Source organism: Globicephala melas, chromosome 9 (genome assembly GCF_963455315.2).
Source record: "Globicephala melas chromosome 9, mGloMel1.2, whole genome shotgun sequence".
Taxonomy (NCBI): Eukaryota; Metazoa; Chordata; class Mammalia; order Artiodactyla; family Delphinidae; genus Globicephala; species Globicephala melas.
The window spans coordinates 60871350-60891705 of record NC_083322.1 but is presented as its reverse complement, the minus strand read 5'-3'; the positions used below and the strand labels follow the sequence as shown (position 1 = coordinate 60891705).

Here is a 20356-nt window from a genome sequence, read left to right as displayed (position 1 = left end):
ATTCAGATTTAATTTCTGTACTTTCTTCCAAGAACACAGCAAACTTTCCTTTTCCTTCAAGGAAAATTACCTGTTAAGCTGAAAATAATGACAGCCGAATTTTCAGTTATAGAGAGAAACAGTTTCAGAGAGAAATTCAGGAAGCAACAATGAAGATTTCCCATTTCTCAAAACCTTGACCTAGTGGGCTCAGCGCTTCACATGAAAGGACCAAAACCTTCGGTCTCCACTCTGTTTTGAGTTACTACCCTGGCAGCCTTTCTGGCAGTTTCAATTGGTTAAAAGAATTTTTTTATTTCTGAGCAAAAATATATTTCATAATTGCTAAGTATCACAATAACCCAAGATTTGAAGCTTTCTGAGGAACACTGTAGAGCCGTGGAAAAAACCCCATGATCTACTACTACCTGGTGACGTTTCCAAGTCACTGGATATTTTTGAGCCTCAGTTTTCCTCATCCATAAACCAGGAAAAAGGCATTTGCTCTGCCTTGTTCTAGGGATTTCTGAAAGGATCAAATAAAGTAGCATGTATGAAATGCTCTATAAGACAAAGTATTCAACAAATGGAACAGTATTAATAATTGTAGAAAAAATAAGAGTGATTATTAATTAAATAAAATGTATTAAACAATAACTGGGCTTTCTAGGACTAGGACTTTTCTAAGAATTTTAAGAGTTATAAAGGAAAAAGGGTGAGTGACTTTTCTAAATGATAACTTCAAAACAAATCTCAATACTTCTGAGCAAAGCAAGGCTAGAGTTGTCCTCTGCCCTAGGACAGACATCAAAACATCAGTACATAATATCCTCCCAAGGCAACTCCAAGACAATAGTAGGATTTATCAACCCCTTGCATCTCTATTATTTAGGAAGAGTCCTCATGGCCTACGGGCTAGTGAAGGCATCTCATTACTATTTCTCACCATGCACTTGAAGGCCACTTTGCCTACTGAACAATCAACACCATTTCTAATTAGATATATGAAGTATCAAAAACATGGCAATAACTTTCAGTAACAATTTACGCACACACAACACACATATACAAACACTCCATTTTTAAGAAGGGATATAAACATCTTAAAAAAATTCTTTTAAATCTACAGGACCTTAATCCCTGAAGATAGCAATAAAAAAAAGGGGATTGTTTGTGTAACTTGTACCAAAATAATGAGACATTTCCAAGTTTGTGTTTGAAGTTCTTTAAACAAGGTGGTCTTTTTAGTGAGCTGAGATAAAAATTTTAAACATTTTAGGGACCGAGCATTTGGTTGGCATTCTGCCACTTTCTACACCAGATAATTTCAGTTGCTGCTATTTGTCTCATATGTTTTTTATTCTCCCTCTAGGGAAGTCAAAGCCTTTTCACTTGCAGGCAAATTTTACTGTAGCTCTGGTAACTACTTTACAAGGTGATAAGCATTCACAAGAGGCTTTTATTAGGCTGGTAGCAAAAGCAAAAACTATGTGCACATATTTAGACAACATGTGCGAAATGGAAAACTTTAAACATATGAGAGCTCCAAGTTAACCTACTAAAACTGCATATCCCATGAAAAATCTGGGGGTAGAAAAAAGAAACATGCTAAATAGCCTCAAATATAACTGACTGTATATTTTCCTTGCCTTCAACTCAACATAACAGCTTGTTTAATTAACTATGTCAACTAATGCATATGCTAACTCATTGCTATCTGATTTTGCCCAGAGAATGTTTCCCTCCATCACTTTTCCAAATGATTTTACCAAGTTAGAACAGAAACTCTTGCTTTTATCATGTTTATTCCAACCGGTTCCATGAGTAGTGTCCCAAAGAAATAAATGGTCTGAACTCTATGGTACAATTAAGCTATGAGGGCAACTAAGCATTCAAACATGAGACTATTAGTTAAGACACAAAGTTCGAAAGTACTATACTAATCAGAGAAAGAAATGATCATCAGTTATCATAAACGTACCAGTCATGAGGGGCCTTAAGGCAGGCCTTGGATTCTAGATAAGACTTGAGTAAGAGGAGAGAATAACAGCCTGGGAAATGACAAAAATAATGTGCCCGCATGATCAGCTTCCAGGGCTCAGAGAGACTGAGCAGGAGCTCTGATGAGGGGCAGTGGAAAATGTGGGGAAACAGACCGTTTGTTGGAAATCACTGCACTAGACTAGTTTTACACATCATTAAGTAAAACAGACTCAGTGATTTTCAAGTCTCCTTCCACTACTTGTAAGTTTACATCATAAATCTAATAAAATAAACTCTCCTTGCTTTGTAAAGATACAGTGCTTTTCCTGACAACGTAACTTTTTCTGACCTGTCCACCAGACTGTAGGCTTACCAAGAATGAGTTCCACCTTATACCCCCAGAGGTTGGTTCCAGTGTACAGCACATAAGCAGGGATCAAAATAAATGCTTCCTGAATGCTACAGCACAGAGTGCAGGATTAGAAAGTGAACTTTCTTGGCACAGAGTAAGAAAAGTATAACCTTTCTCAGTTTGTCACTGTGCATCCCATAAGGAGAACAGAATTTCTCAAAATAACATCACAATGTAATTAGAAATCAGAAAGAAGAAGCAGTAGAATCTCAAAAAGAAAGATTTATAAGACAACCTACAGAATGGGAAAAAATAATTGCAAATCATATATCTGATAGACTTTTATCTAGAATATATAAAGAACTCTTATAACTCAATAATAAAAACATAAATACCCAAGTTAAAAATAAGGAAAAAATCTGAATAATCATCGGTCCAATGAAAATATACAAATGGCCAAAAAGCACATGAAAAAATGCTCAAATCATTAGCCATCAGGTAAATGCAAATCAAAGCCATAATAAGATACTACACCAGGGCTTCCCTGGTGGCGCAGTGGTTGAGAGTCCGCCTGCCGATGCAGGGGACATGGGTTCGTGCCCCGGTCCGGGAGGATCCCACATGCCGCGGAGCGGCTGGGCCCATGAGCCATGGCCGCTGAGCCTGCGCGTCGGGAGCCTGTGCTCTGCGACGGGAGAGGCCACAGCAGTGAGAGGCCCGCGTACCGCAAAAAAAAAAAAAAAAAAAAAGATACTACACCATATCCACTAGGATGACTACAATCAAAAAGACAGACAGGCAAGATCTTTTTTGACCCACCTCCTAGAGTAATGAAAATAAAAACAAAAATAAACAAATGGGACCTAATTAAACTTAAAAGCTTTTGCACAGCAAAGGAAACAATAAACAAGATGAAAAGACAACCCTCAGAATGGGAGAAAATATTTGCAAATGAAGCAACTGACAAGGGATTAATCTCCAAAATATACAAGCAGCTCATGCAGCTCAATATCAAAAAAGAAACAAACAACCCAATCCAAAAATGGGCAGAAGACCTAAATAAACATTTCTCCAAAGAAGACATACAGATGGCCAACAAACACATGAAAAGATACTCAACATCACTAATTATTAGAGAAATGCAAAACAAAATTACAGTGAGGTATCACCTCACACCAGTCAGAATGGTCACCATCAAAAAATCTATGCACAATAAATGCTGGAGAGGGTGTGGAGAAAAGGGAACACTCCTACAACTGTTGGTGGGAATGTAAATTGATACAACCACTATGGAGAACAGTATGGAGGCTCCTTAAAAAACTAAAAATGGGCTTCCCTGGTGGCGCAGTGGTTGAGAGTCCGCCTGCCGGTGCAGGGGACACGGGTTCGTGCCCCAGTCTGGGAAGACCCCACATGCCACAGAGCGGCTGGGCCCGTGAGCCATGGCCGCTGAGCCTGCGCGTCCGGAGCCTGTGCTCCGCAACGGGAGAGGCCACAACAGTGAGAGGCCCGTGTACCACAAAAAAAAAAAAAAAAAAAAACTAAACTAAAAACAAAACTACCATATGATCCAGCAATTCCACTCCTGGGCATATACCCGGAGAAAACCATAATTCAAAAAGATACATGCACCCCAATGTTCACTGCAGCACTATTTACAATCGCCAGGGCGTGGAAGCAACCTAAATGTCCATCAACAGAAGAATGCATAAAGAAGATGTGGTACATATATACAATAGAATATTACTCAGCCATATAAAGGAACAAAATTGGGTCATTTGTAGAGATGCGGATGGACCTAAAGGCTGTCATACAGAGTGAAGTAAGTCAGAAAGAGGAAAACAAATATCGTATACATTGCTTATATGTAGAATCTAGAAAAATGATACAGATGAACTTATTTGCAAAGCAGAAATAGAGACACAGACATAGAGAACGGATGTATGGATGACGGGGGGAGAAGGGGGGACAGGATGAATTGGGAGATTGGGATTGACATATATACACTATTATGTATAAAACAGATAACTACTGAGAACCTACTGTATAGTACAGGGAACCCTACTCGATGCTCTGTGGTGACCTAAATGGGAAGGAAATCCAAAAAAGAGGGGATATATGCATATGTATAGCTGATTCACTTTGCTGTACAGCAGAAACTAACACAACACTGTAAAGCAAGTATACTCCAATAAAAATTAATTAAACAAGAAAAAACAGACAGACAGTAACAATTAGTATTGGCCAGGATATTGAGAAATTGGAACTTGCACACACTGCACTTAGGACTGTAAAATGGGCCAGTCCCTTTGCAAAACAGTCTGGAGTTTTTCAAATGATTAAACATAGAGTTACCATATGACTCAGCAATTCCACTCCTTGGTATATACCCAAGAGAAATGAAAACATATATACTCAAAAACCTGTACACAAATATTCACAGCAGCATTATTAATATTAGCCAAAAAGTAGATATAATCTGAATGTCTATTAACTGATGAATGAATAAACAAAATATGGTATAGCCATACAATGGAATATTATTCGGCAATAAAAAAGAATGGAATAATAATACATGTTCCAACGTGGATGAACGTTGAAAAGTAAAAGAAGTAAAGGACCCAGCCACAAAAGAAGTAAAATAAGCCAGTCAGAAAAGATCAAATATATTGTATGATTTCACTATGTGAAATGTCCAGAAAATGGAAATCTATAGAGTCAGAAAGTTTGGGGAAAATGAAAAGTAACTGCTACTGGGTACAGAGTTTCTTTCTGAAGTGATGAAAAGGTTCTACAGTTGCCTGCAAAACTACACAACGAGTGCTCTACTCTGTGAATATGTTAAAAGCCATTGAATTGTACACTTTAAGTAAGTTAATGTTATAGTATATGAATTATATCTGAATAAAGACTTTATTAAAAATATAGTTTCTGTTTAGGGTGATGAAAGAGTTTTGGAAATAGACAGTGGTGATGGTTTCACAACATTGTAAATGTAATTAATACCACTAAATTGTACATTTAAGATGGTTAAAATGGAAACTTTTATGTTATATATATTCTACCACAATAATTTTAAGAAAGTACAGAATGGAAAAAAATAACTTACTTTCCCCAGTTTTAATTATGAGTAGATTCTTCCTTCAGTAGAAGCACTTTGTCCAAAGTAGGAAAATCCCACATCTAAAATATTTTATCAGACCATAGATAAAGGAAGTATTAACATGATTTTGGAAATTTTATTGAATAAATCAATCAGTATAACATTTAAAAAATTTGTAAAAGATATTAAAATCAAATGCATTCCCATTTCAGTTTTACAACTTATAAACTTCGTATATTTGTGGTTCTTAACCTGCCTTAACACTGTTTTTGACAGATGATGTTTGTTAACTGCTTTGCTATTTCCTGTAATGAGGAAACTGACTGTTACACTTCAGGTTTTAACAAATAGCATTTCTACTAACCTTTGCTAATTATGCTGTGCCTGTATTTTGCGTAACATTTCACACTACATTTATTCTCCTACTTTGATTTTAGAGCAACTTATTTGTAAAAAAGTGAATTTATATACATTTCTTTTTGGCTCACCAGCCAAATCTGATTGTGTTGCTTCTAATCCAATTCTACACAGATACTTAAACAGAAATGCACATTGATGTGACTAAACTGAATACTTAAATATACAGCACCTCTTTCATATTTCAACAGGAATGTAGATACACAGACATAAATACAGACCAAGCAAAAACAGCCTAGTGCACGCACTGTAAAAGCCATGTGCTTTACAATAAATATTTCTGTGCAAGTCTTTTCAAATACACTGAGAATTATTACTTAAACATGATTGCATTTGAATGTATAGCACTTTGATGGGTTTAGTTTAAAGCAAGTCTATTACGACAGAAAGAAGAGCAAATGTTCTACCATAGTGCCGTTTTATATGAAATAAAACATCAATATCGGAGATGAAAAAAATTAAAGCATCAAACAATAGTAACTGTCGTCAATCAAGCTCATTTCAGATAAATGAATACAGAATTTCAAATCTGTGATTACTCATACTTACATTCTTTTCACTTGACAATCCTGAAAATCACTTTACCTAAAAATTTTGGTTCTAAATGTTAGGCTCATTAATTAAAAGAATTAATCCTCTAAGAAGTTGTCACTTAGAAAAGGCATCTTGAGAAACAGAGTAACAAATACTGATATGAGTTATGCCTTGATTTTTAAATTTTTTTATATTTATAAACATAAATAATATTATACATGGTGAAAATCTCATTTTCTGTGATGAAAAATAAATGTTAATCTTTTTAGATGAGAAAAATAATGACTGATGCACATTGGATGCAAGGGCCAGGAGACTCCAGAAACCATATTTTTTATAAACTTAACAAAAAAAACCCAATACATTTATTAAGTGCACACTTTGTGAAAGACATTTTCTTCTGCATTTTACATACTTGATTTCATTTAGTCCTCGCAAAAATTTTGTGCAGTAGGTATTCATTATTTATAGCCACTTCATACATGAGAAAACTAAGGATGAAGAGATTAAGTAGGCTGTGCAAATGTGCAGGAGTAAGAATTCGAACTAGAATTGAATCCAAGTCCATGCTCTTTCCATTACACCATTCTTTCTTCTACAAGTAAACATTCTATCATTTGCTAAAATAATTCAGTAGCATCAGCTGTTGCAACTGTAAAAAGGCTCGGGGAATACCAGACATATTCCTGAAGTCTGACTGGTAAAGCTATATTACCCAGCTACGAAGGGGAAATCACACTTAGGCAGAGCAATCCCTACTTTTCCAAGTTTGACACATCAGAACAAACAAGAAATCAAAACTAAATTAAACTCAACCTTAACATTTATATTTCTTAAAGTCCTATTAATCCAACCAGCAGAGGCATGTAATAATACATGGACGACAGGATGCTAATTTTATAAAAACAATTTCTACTTGGATTCTGCATGTTGTATATTTCCCACTCTGTATGTATCTTGTACATGTATTTGAACATGTCTTTTATAGGTGTACATTTAAAAAAATTACTCCAAAAGAGAGCTCCTCCAAGGTCATCTCACTGGTTAATTTCATTTATAAGTTATAGTGAGGTTTCTTTTTTGGATACCAATACATTTCTTTTTTTTTTTTGGCAATCTGAATTACATTTATTTTTAAACAAGTGGGAGGAATATTGAGTGTCTTGAATGTTGTGTACAAAACTGATCCACGTCACCATCTCACCGTCACAACTGAACATGGCAAGGCAGGTACATTGGTTTCCAGCATCACAGGCAACACTGCATGTAGGTTTTTTAATGAATAATGTAAACTTCAGTGTTAAGGCAGCTGGTAGTAATGCTGAACACAGGCTTAGCTCCGTGCCCATTTCAGGAATGAGACGGTCAGCACTTGAAAACAAACTGTGAGAGGAGAAAAGGGGAGCCGGCATTATCTGACAAAAACAGTGTGTCAAAATATTTTCCCTTTCACACACACAAAAAGAAATACTGGAACATTTAGAAAAACAAAGCACCCATCCCGCCAACTTCAGCCTGTTCTTTAACAAATACTTCAAAATACTGATAAATAATAGTGACTGCAAGCAGAATTCCAGTGCCCGAGCCGATGGCCCCGAGGAAGTCAGCCAACACGGACAGGGCGCCGAGGCACAAGTTGCCGAACGCAGCTGCTATGGGGATGCACCTATTAAGCTCATGAACCATAGAGGTATCCCTGTGGCCTCTCATTACGATTTGCTGTTCTTTAAGCTGTTCAGCTACATCTTTGGCTGAGGAACCAGACACCACTATCCACATCTTAGAAAAGAATGCACATGATCCCAACATGAAGATGCTATAAACAACCACATGGACAGGATCCTCAAATATGGCGCCCATGGACTCAGGAGGAGAAAGGTAGTAACAAAGGCCCCCCACTGGGTAAGAACAAGCAGATCCTTCCCAACTGACATTAGTCCATGGTCCTGGTAAATTTACTAAAAAGTTGCCTGGTAAATTTACTAAAAATCAAACTGACAGCATCTGGGAAATAACATACAGTTTGGATGATGGGGATGTTGGAGGTGTAGAAGAGCTTGGGGTAGCTGCTGTACTGCCCTCAGTACTGGGCCGACTTAATGGGCAGATCCACACGAAATCCCTGAAAATATATAACAGCAAACACAAAAACTGTAGCAATGAGGTTCATGAGATTGGGTAAATTCTGATGACTGAAAGCCTCCATTAGAGCTTGACCTGTGTCTGTCCTGGTGGCCAGTAAATAAAAGACAGCTATGACTGCACCCTCAAACTCAGTACCTCTGCCACTGTTAATGGTAGTGGGACTAAAGGCCTTCCAGACAATGGTTTCACAGATGTTGGTGGCAATAAAGAGGGAAATCCCAGACCCCAAGTCATAACCCTTCTGTAGCAGCTCATCTAACAGCAGCACAATCAAACCAGCAACAAACAAGTGAATGATGATAAGGAGACAGATTCCAGCACCCATTTCAGCGGTATCCCCGTACAGGTCCGTCATGACATACACAATGGCTTGCCCAATCGTAATGATCATACCAGATAGTTTTGGGGCTCCACTGAATAGGGCTCTGTCTTTGGGTATATCTCCAACTTCAATGATTTTGGCTTCAGCTAACAACTGCATAATCAAACCAGATGTTACAACTGGGGAGATACCCAATTCCATTAAAGTTCCTCTGTTGAATGCAAAAATAACTCTCATCCAGTAGAAAGGATCTGCAGAATCTGATGACATGATTCCAAATAGTGGTATCTGACAACATACTAAGAAGATGAAAAGAGTTATAGCAGTCCATAGTACCTTCTCTCTCTAAACTGGATTTGCCTTTCAGGTTTCTGAATTTCTGGTAGAACTGCACAGAAAGGTTTGATAACTTCTAAAAATGTGATGCCCATGGCGGCAGCTAGGGCCACCCGGTGGGGCCCAGTGACCTCGGCACGTCCTTCGCTAGGGTCCCGCAGCTTGGGCCTCGGTACCTGCTCCTGACACGCTCCGGCCAGCCCCACCAATACATTAAAAAGGCATTTTTTATGGAAAAAAATATAGATGTACATACATATATAATTATAAAGGTAATGTAAGCTTACTCCAACTACACAAGAATGGGTCTAATTCTTACTGAAACACTTTTCTCTTAGCTTTCCCAACACCCTTTCTCCTCAGTATTTTCCTCTTGACTCTCTGGCTGTTCTTTCTCAGTCCATCTGTGAACGTCTCCTATTCTACTCAAGGTCTAGGTTTTAGAGCTCCCTAGGGCCAGGTCCTGGGCTCTCTTTCTCAACATTCCCTCCCTAGGTGATCACATTCATTCACAAAGATGTAAATACCATCTGCACCCTGATAATCCCCAGATTTATACTGTAAGCCCAAACCTCTACAAAAAACCTCCATTATTACATAAAAGTTACTTTGTCTAAAAACTGAACTCTTGATGTTCCCCCCAAACCTGTTCCTTCTCTAGACTTCTATATCCTCCACCCTATGGCTCATGCCATCAGACACTTATTTAATTCTAGGGAACCTCCTTGCCCCCATATATAATCCACCACCATATCCCCAAATACATTCTAAATGTGCCCACTTCTCTCCATTTCTACTGTCACTACTCTAGTCCAAGTGACCACTACCTCTTGCCTGGACTATTTATTATTGCTCTAGGCCATATCCTACAGATTCTCCTCTTTAATTTAAAGACCAGTGAGGTCTTTAAATTAAGACAAACAAACAAAAAACAGATACTATCATTTCTCTGATTAAAACTCCTTCAATAATTTCCCCTTGCACTTCAGGTCAAAATTCAAACTGCCAAACCTTGTATATTCTGACCTGCCTGTTCCTATCCAATTTCATCCCAGGTTTTTGCTCCCCTCTGTACTTCAGTGATACTGGTCTTCTTTCAGTTCTTCCAGTAAGCCAGAATCCTTACTGCCTCAGGGCTTTTGCACATGCTGTTTCCTCTACCTGGAACGCTTTCCTCCACTTCTTGCCCAGCTAACTCTGATTCATCGTTCAAGTTTCAGCACAAATATCACTTCCTGAGCCACCTCCTACCCTAAATTAGTTCCCCCTTGTGAATTCTCTCTCATAGCATCCTTTTCTTTCATATCACTCATTACAATTTGTAAGTAAATACATATGTGTGTGTGTATGCATATGTGCATATTAAATGCCTGGCTCCTCCACTACGTTGTTAAATTCATGAAGACAGGGACCATGTCCATCTTGGTCACCTCTGCATAGCCAACATTTTACATAGTGTCTGGCACATAATGGGTGCTTTATAAATATTTGCTGAATTAATCAATTAGTAAAAAGTTTCCTTCTCCACCAACACGTTGTTCCTGAAAGCAACCATTGTAAGTTGCTTTCCAGACATGAAAACATATGATTAAAGGGTAAAGAGTTCAGGAGATTGGCTCAAGATGGCAGAGTAGAAGGACATACTCTCACTCCCTCTTGTGAGAGCACCGGAATCACAACTAACTGCTGAACAATCATCGACAGGAAGCTACTGTAATTCACCAAAAAAGATACCCCACATCCAAATACAAAGGAAAAGCCACAATGAGACGGTAGGAGGGGTGCAATCAAAATAAAATCAAATCTCATAACTGCTGGATGGGTGACTCACAAACTGGAGAACACTTATACCACAGAAGTCCACCCACTGCAGTGAAGGTTCTGAGCCCCAGGCTTCCCAATCTGGGGGTCTGGCAATGGTAGGAGGAATTCCTAGAGAATCAGACTTTGAAGGTTAGCGGGATTTGATTGCAGGACTTTGACAGGACTGCGGGAATCAGAGACTCCACTCTCGGAGGGCACACACAAAGTAGTGTGCGCATCAGGACCCAGGGGAAGGAGCACTGACCCCATAGAAGACTGAACTAGACCTACCTGCTAGTGTTGGAGGGTCTCCTACAGAGGTTGGGGTGGCTGTGGCTCACCGTGTGGACAAGGACACTGGCAGCAGAAGTTCTGGGAAGTAGTGCTTGGCGTGGGCCCTGCCAGAGTCAGCCATTAGCCCCACCAAGGAGCCTGGATAGGCTCCAGTGTTGGGTCACCTCAGGCCAAACAACCATCAGGGAGGGAACTCAGCCCCACCAATCACCAGACAAGTGGATTAAAGTTTTATTCAGCTCTGCCCAGCAAAGCAACAGCCAGCTCTACCCACCACCAGTCCCTCCCATCAGGGAACTTGCACAAGCCTCGTAAATAGCCTTATTAACCAGAGGGCAGACAGCAGAAGCAAGAAGAACTACAATCTTGCAGCCTGTGGAACAAAAACCCCATTCACAGAAAGACAGACAAGATGAAAAGGCAGAGGGCTTTGTACCAGATGAAGAAACAAGATAAATCCCCAGAAGAACAACTAAATGAAGTGGAGATAGGCAACCTTCCAGAAAAACAATTCAGAATAATGTTAGGGAAGATGATCCAGGACCTCGGAAAAAGAATGGAGGCAAAGAAAATAATGAAGGAAACGATAGCAACGATCAATAAAATTAAAAGCTGGTTCTTTGAGAAGATAAACAAAATTGATAAACCGTTAGCCAGACTCATCAAGAAAAAAAGGGAGAACCCAAATCAATAGAATTAGAAATGAAAAAGGAGAAGTAACAACCGACACTGCAGAAATACAAAGGATCATGAGAGATTACTACAAGCAACTATATGCCAATAAAATGGACAACTTGGAAGAAATGGACAAATTCTTAGAAATGCACAACCTGCCAAGACTGAATCAGGAAGAAAACAGGAAATATGAACAGACCAATCACAAGCACTGAAATTGAAACTGTGATTAAAAATCTTCCAACAAACAAAAGCCCAGGGTCAGATGGCTTCACAGGCGAATTCTATCAACCATTGAGAGAAGAGGTATCACTTATCCTTCTCAAGCTCCCCCAAAATATAGCAGAGGGAGGAACACTCCAAAACTCATTCTACGAGGCCACCATCACCCTGATACCAAAACCAGAGGAAGATGTCACAAAGAAAGAAAACTAGAGGTCAATATCACTGATGAACATAGATGCAAAAATCCTCAACAAAATACTAACAAACAGAATCCAACAGCACATTAAAAGGATCATACACCATGATCAAGTGGGGTTTATCCCAAGAACGCAAGGATTCTTCAATATACGCAAATCAAACAATGTGATACACCATATTAACAAACTGAAGGACAAAAGCCATATGATCATCTCAATAGATGCAAAGAAAGCTTTTGACAAAATTCAACACCCATTAATGATAAAAAGCCTCAAGAAAGTGGGCATAAAGGGAACTTTCCTCAACATAATAAAGGTCATATATGACAAACCTACAGCCAACATTGTCCTCAATGGTGAAAAATTGAAACCATTTCCGCTAAGATCAGGAACAAGACAAGGTTGCCCACTCTAACCACCATTATACAACATAGTTTTGGAAGTTTTAGCCAAAGCAATAAGAGAAGAAAAAGAAATAAAAGGAATCCAAATCAAAAAACAAGTAAAACTGTCACTGTTTGCAGATTACATGATACTATGTGTAGACAATCCTAAAGATGCCACCAGAAAACTTCTAGAGCTAATCAATGAATTCGGTAAAGTAGCAGGATACAAAATTAATGCACAGAAATCTCTTGCATCCCTATACACTAATGATGAAAAATCTGAACGTGAAATTAAGAAAACACTCCCATTTACCATTGCAACAAAAAGAATAAAATATCTAGGAATAAACCTACCTAAGGAAAAAAAGACCTGTATGCAGAACATTATAAGAAACTCATGAAAGAAATTAAAGATGATACAAATAGATGGGGAGAGATATACCATGCCCTTGGATTGGAAGAATCAACACTGTGAAAATGACTATACTACCCAAAACAATCTAAAGATTCAATGCAATCCCTATCAAACTACCAATGGCATTTTTCACAGAGATAGAACGAAAAATTTCACAATTAGTATGCAAACACAAAAGACCCCGAATAGCCAAAGCAATCTTGAGAAAGAAAAACGGAGCTGGAGGAAAAAGGTTCCCTGACTTCAGACTATACTACAAAGCTACAGTAATCAAGATAGTATGGTACTGGCAAAAAAAAAAGAAATATAGATCAATGGAACAGGATAGAAAGCCCAGAGATAAGCCCACGCACATATGGTCACCTTAGCTTTGATAAAGGAGGCAAGAATATATAGTGTAGACAAGACAGCCTATTGAAAAAGTGGTGCTGGGAAAACTGGACAGCTACATGTAAAAGAATGAGATTAGATCACTCCCTAACACCATACACAAAAATAAGCTCAAAATGGATTAAAGACCTAAATGTAAGGCCAGAAACTATCAAACTCTTAGAGGAAAACATAGGCAGAACACTCTATGACATAAATCAAAGCAAGATCCTTTCTGACCCACCTCCTAGAGTAATGGAAATAAAAACAAAAATAAACAAATGGGACCTAATGAAACTTCAAAGCTTTTGCACAGCAAAGGAAACCATAAACAAGACCAAAAGACAACCCTCAGAATGGGAGAAAATATTTGCAAATGAAGCAACCGACAAAGGATTAATCTCCAAAATTTACAAGCAGCTCATGCAGCTCAATAACAAGAAAACAAACAACCCAATCCAAAAATGGGCAGAAGACCTAAATAGACATTTCTCCAAAGAAGATATACAGACTGCCAACAAACACATGAAAGAATGCTCAACATCATTAATCATTAGAGAAATGCAAATCAAAACTACAATGAGATATCATCTCACACCAGTCAGAATGGCCATCATCAAAAAATCTAGAAACAATAAATGCTGGAGAGGGTGTGGAGAAAAGGGAACACTCTTGCACTGCTGGTGGGAATGTGAATTGGTTCAGCCACTATGGAGAACAGTATGGAGGTTCCTTAAAAAACTACAAATAGAACTACCATATGACCCAGCAATCCCACTACTGGGCATATACCCTGAGAAAACCAAAATTCAAAAAGAGTCATGTACCAAAATGTTCATTGCAGCTCTATTTACAATAGCCCAGAGATGGAAACAACCTAAGTGCCCGTCATCGGATGAATGGATAAAGAAGATGTGGCACATATATACAATGGAATATTACTCAGCCATAAAAAGAAACAAAATTGAGCTATTTGTAATGAGGTGGATAGACCTAGAGTCTGTCATACAGAGTGAAGTAAGTCAGAAAGAAAAAGACAAATACCGTATGCTAACACATATATATGGAATTTAAGAAAAAAATGTCATGAAGAACCTAGGGGTAAAGCAGGAATAAAGACGCAGACCTCTTAGAGAACGGACTTGAGGTTATGGGGAGGGGGAAGGGTGAGCTGTGACAGGGCGAGAGAGAGTCATGGGCATATACACTCTAACAAACGCAGTAAGGTAGATAGCTAGTGGGAAGCAGCCGCATGGCACAGGGATATTGGCTCGGTGCTTTGTGACAGCCTGGAGGGGTGGGATGGGGAGGGTGGGAGGGAGGGAGACGCAACAGGGAAGACATACGGGAAGATATGTTTATGTATGACTGATTCACTTTGTTATAAAGCAGAAACTAACACACCATTGTAAAGCAATTATACCCCAATAAAGATGTTAAAAAAAAAAAAAAAAAACTAAAAATAGAATTACCATAAGATCCAGCAATTCCACTACTGGGCATATACCCTGACAAAACCATAATTCAAAAACAGTCATGTACCAAAATGTTCAGTGCATCTCTATTTACAATAGCCAGGACATGGAAGCAACCTAAGTGTCCATCAACAGATGAATGGATATAGAAGATGTGGCACATATATACAATGGAGTATTACTCAGCAATAAAAAGGAATGAAACTGAGTTATTTGTAGTGACGTGGATGGACCTAGAGACTGTCATACAGAGTGAAATAAGTCAGAAAGAGAAAAACAAATACCGTATGCTAACACATATATATGGAATCTTAAAAAACCCAAAAAAAGGGTCATGAAGAACCTAGGGGCCAGACGGGAATAAATACGCAGACCTACTAGAGAATGGACTTGAGGATACAGGGAGGGGGAAGGGTAAGCTGGGACAAAGTGAGAGAGTGGCATGGACACATATACACTACTAAGCGTAAAATAGATACCTAGTGGGAAGCAGCCGCATAGCACAGGGAGATCAGCTCAGTGCTTTGTGACCACCTAGAGGGATGGGTTAGGGAGGGTGGGAGGGAGGGAGACACAAGAGGGAAGAGATATGCGGACATATGCATATGTATAACTGATTCACTTTGTTATAAAGCAGAAACTAACACACCATTGTAAAGCAATTATACTCTAATAAAGATGTTAAAAAAAAAGAATGGAGGCAAAGAATGAGAAGATGCCAGAAATGTTTAACAAAGACCTAGAAGAATTAAAGAACAAACAAACACAGATGAACAATACAATAACTGAAATGAAGAATACACCAGAAGGAGTCAATGGCACAATAACTGAGGCAGAAGAACGGATAAGTGACCTGGAAGACAGAATGGTGGAATTCCCTGCTGCACAACAAAATAAAGAAAAAGAATGAAAAGAAATGAAGACAGCCTAAGGACCTCTGGGACAACATTAAACGCAACAACATTCACATTATAGGGGTCCTAGAAGGAGTAGAGAGAGAGAAAGGACCCGAGAAAATATCTGAAGAGATTATACTTGAAAACTTCCCTAACATGGGAAAGGAAATAGCAACCCAAGTCCAGGAAGCGCAGAGAGTCTCATACAGGATAAACCCAAGGAGAAACACACCGAGACACAAAGTAATCAAATTGGCAAAAACTGAAGACAAAAATTATTGAAAGCAGCAAGGGAAAAACGACAAATAACATACAAGGGAACCCCATAAGGGTAACAGCTGATTTCTCAGCAGAAACTCCACAAGCCAGAAGCGAGTGGCAGGACATATTTAAACTGATGAAAGGGAAGAACCTACAACCAAGATTATCTACCCGGCAAGGATCACATTCAGATTCGCTGGAGAAATCAAAAGCTTTACAGAAAAGCAAAAGCTAAGAGAATTCAGCACCACCAAACCAGCTCTACAACAAAGGCTAAAGGAACTTCTCTAAGTGGGAAACACAAGAGAAGAAAAGGACCTATAAAAACAAACCCAAACCAATTACAAAAATGGTAATAGGAACATACATATTGATAAGTACCTTAAATGTCAATGGATTAAATGCTCCAACCAAAAGATACAGGCTCGCTGAATGGATACAAAAACAAGACCCATATATATGCTGCCTACAAGAGACCCACTACAGACCTAGGGACACATACAGACTGAAAGTGAGGGGATGGAAAAAGATATTCCATGCAAATGGAAATCAAAAGAAAGATGGGGTAGCAATACTCATATCAGATAAAATAGACTTTAAAATAAAGCCTGTTACAAGAGACAAGGAAGGACACTACACAATGATCAAGGGATCAATCCAAGAAGAAGATATAACAATTATAAATATATATGCACCCACCATAGGAGCACCTCAATACAAAACGCAACTACTAATAGCTATAAAAGAAGAAATCAACAGTAACACAATAATAATGGGGGACTTTAACACCTCACCTACACCAATGGACAGATCATCCGAACAGAAAATGAATAAGGAAACACAAGCTTTAAATGACACAATACACCAGATAGATTTAATTGATACTTATAGGACATTCCATCCAAAAACAGCAGATTACACTTTCTTCTCGAGTGCACATGGAATATTCTCCAGGATAGGTCACATACTGGGTCACAAATCAAGGCTCAGTAAATTTAAGGAGACTGACATCATATCAAGCATCTTTTCTAACCACAACGCTATGAGATTAGAAATCAATTACAGGGAAAAAAAAAGTAAAAAACACAAACACATGGAGGCTAAACAATACATTATTAAATAACCAAGAGATCACTGAAGAAATCAAAGAGGAAATCAAAAAATACCTAGCGACAAATTACAATGAAAACACGACGATCCAAAACCTATGGGATGCAGCAAAAGCAGTTCTAAGAAGGAAGTTTATAGTAATACAATCCTACCTCAACAAACAAAAAACATCTCAAATTAACAATCTAACCTTACACCTAAAGGAACTAGAGACAGAAGAATAAACAAAACCCAAAGTTAGTAGAAAGAAAGAAAGAAATAACGATCAGAGCAGAAATAAATGAAATAGGAACAAAGAAAACAATAGCAAAGATCAATAAAACTAAAAGCTGGTTCTTTGAGAAGATAAACAAAATTGATAAACCATTAGCCAGACTCATCAAGAAAAAGAGGGAGAGGACTCAAATCAATAAAAGTAGAAATGAAAAAGGAGTAGTTACAACACACACCGCAGAAATACAAAGCATCCTAAGAGACTACTACAAGCAACACTATGCCAATAAAATGGACAACCGGGAAGAAATGGACAAATTCTGAGAAAGGTATAACCTTCCAAGACTGATCCAGGAAGAAATAGAAAATATGAACAGACCAATCACAAGTAATGAAATTGAAACTGTGATTAAAAATCTTCCAACAAACAAAAGTCCAGGGTCAGATGCCTTCACAGGTGACTTCTATCAAACATACAGAGAAGAGCTAACACCCATCCTTCTCTAAGTCTTCCAAAAAATTGCAGAGGAAGGAATACTCCCAAACTCATTCTATGAGGCCACCATCACCCTGACACCAAAACCAGACAAAGATACTCCAAAGAAGAAAATCATAGAAAAATATCACTTATGAATAGAGATGCAAAAATCCTCAGCAAAATACTAGCAAACAGAATCCAACAACACACTAAAAGGATCATACGCCATGATCAACTGGGATTTATTCCAAGGATGCAAGGATTCTTCAATATATGCAAATCAAAAATGTGATACACCGTATTAACAAATTGAAGAATGAAAACCATATGATCATCTCAATAGATGCAGAAAAAGCTTTTGACAAAATTCAACATCCATTTATGATAAAAACTCTCCAGTAAATGGGCACAGAGGGAACCTACCTCAACATAATAAAGGCTATGTACAACAAATCCACAGCAAACATCATTCTCAATGGTGAAAAACTGAAAGCATTTCCTCTAACATCAGGAACAAGACAAGGCTGTCCACTCTCACCAGTATTATTCAACATAGTGTTGGAAGTCCTAGCCACGGCAATCAGAGAAGAAAAAGAAATAAAAGGAATACAAATTGGAAAAGAAGAAGTAAAACTGTCACTGTTTGCAGATGACATGACACTATACATAGAGAATCCTAAAGTTGCCACCAGAAAACTACTAGAGCTAATCAATGAATCTGGTAAAGTTGCAGGATACAAAATTAATGCACAGAAATCTCTTGCACTCCTATACACTAATGATGAAAAATCTGAAAGAGAAATTAAGGAAACATTCTCATTTACCATTGCAACAAAAAGAATAAAATACCAAGGAATAAACCTACCTGGGAGACAAAAGACCTGTATGCAGAAAACTATGACACTGATGAAAGAAATTTAAGATGATACAAACAGATGGAGAGATATATACCATGTTCTTGGATTGGAAGAATCAATATTGTGAAAATGACTATACTACCCAAAGCAATCTACAGATTCAATGCAATCCCTATCCAACTACCAATGGCATTTTTTACAGAACTAAAACAAAAAATCTTAAAATTTGTATGGAGACACAAAAGGCCCCGAATAGTCAGGTCTTGAGGGAAGAAAACGGAGCTGGAGGAATCAGACTCCCAGACTTCAGACTATACTACAAAACCTACAGTAATCAAGACAATATGGTACTGGCACAAAAACGGAAATATAGATCAATGGAACAGGATAGAAAGCCCAGTGATAAACCCACACACTTATGGTCAACTAATCTATGACAAAGGAGGCAAGGATATACAATGGAGAAAAGACAGTCTCTTCAATAAGTGGTGTTGGTAAAACTCGACAGCTACATGTAAAAGAATGAAATTAGATCACTCCCTAACACCGTACACAAAGATAAACTCAAAATGGATTAGAGACCTAAATGTAAGACTGGACACTATAAAACTCTTAGAGGAAAACATGGGAAGAACACTCTTTGACATAAATCACAGCAAGATCTTTTTTGATCCACCTCCTAAAGTAATGGAAATAAAAACAAAAATAAATGAATGGGACCTAATGAAACTTAAAAGTTTTTGCATGACAAAGGAAACTACAAATAAGACCAAAAGACAACCCTCAGAATGGGAGAAAATATTTGCAAACAAATCAACGGACAAAGGATTAATCTCCAAAATATATAAACAGCTCATGCAGCTCAATATTAAAAAAACAAACAACCCAATACAAAAATGGGCAGACCTAAATAGACATTTCTCCAAAGAAGACATACAGATGCCCAAGAGGCACATGAAAAGCTGCTCAACATCACTAATCATTAGAGAAATGCAAATCAAAACTACAGTGAGGTATCACCTCACATAGTTAGAATGGGCATCATCAGAAAATTTACAAACAACAAATGCTGAAGAGGGTATGGAGAAAAGGCAACCATCTTGCACTGTTGGTGGAAATGTAAATTGATACAGGCACTATGGAGAACAGTAAGGTTCCTTAGAAAACTAAAACTAGAACTACCAATATGACCCAGCAATCCTACTACTGGGCATATACCCAGAGAAAACTATAATTGAAAAAGCACATGCACCCCAATGTTCATTGCAGCACTATTTACGATAGCCAGGTCATGGAAGCAACCTAAATGCTCATTGACAGACAAATGGAAGAAGATGTGGTACATATATACAATGGAATATTGCTCAGCCAGAAAAAGGAACGAAATTGGGTCATTTGTAGAGACGTGGATGGATCTAGAGACTGTCATACAGAGTGAAGTAAGTCATAAAGGGAAAAACAAAATATCGTAAATTAACGCATATATGTGGAACCTAGAAAAATGGTACGTATGAACCAGTTTGCAGAGCAG

General features: G+C 38.1%; 1 protein-coding gene and 1 pseudogene across 2 annotated transcripts in view; both read right to left on the bottom strand.

Moving 5' to 3' along the window:
• Positions 1-20356, bottom strand: part of UMAD1 (UBAP1-MVB12-associated (UMA) domain containing 1) — a 248990-nt gene that overhangs the window by 139563 nt on the left and 89071 nt on the right. The gene's annotated exons all lie outside the window — the stretch shown is intronic.
• On the bottom strand, positions 7523-9266 carry LOC132597787 (protein transport protein Sec61 subunit alpha-like; annotated as a pseudogene).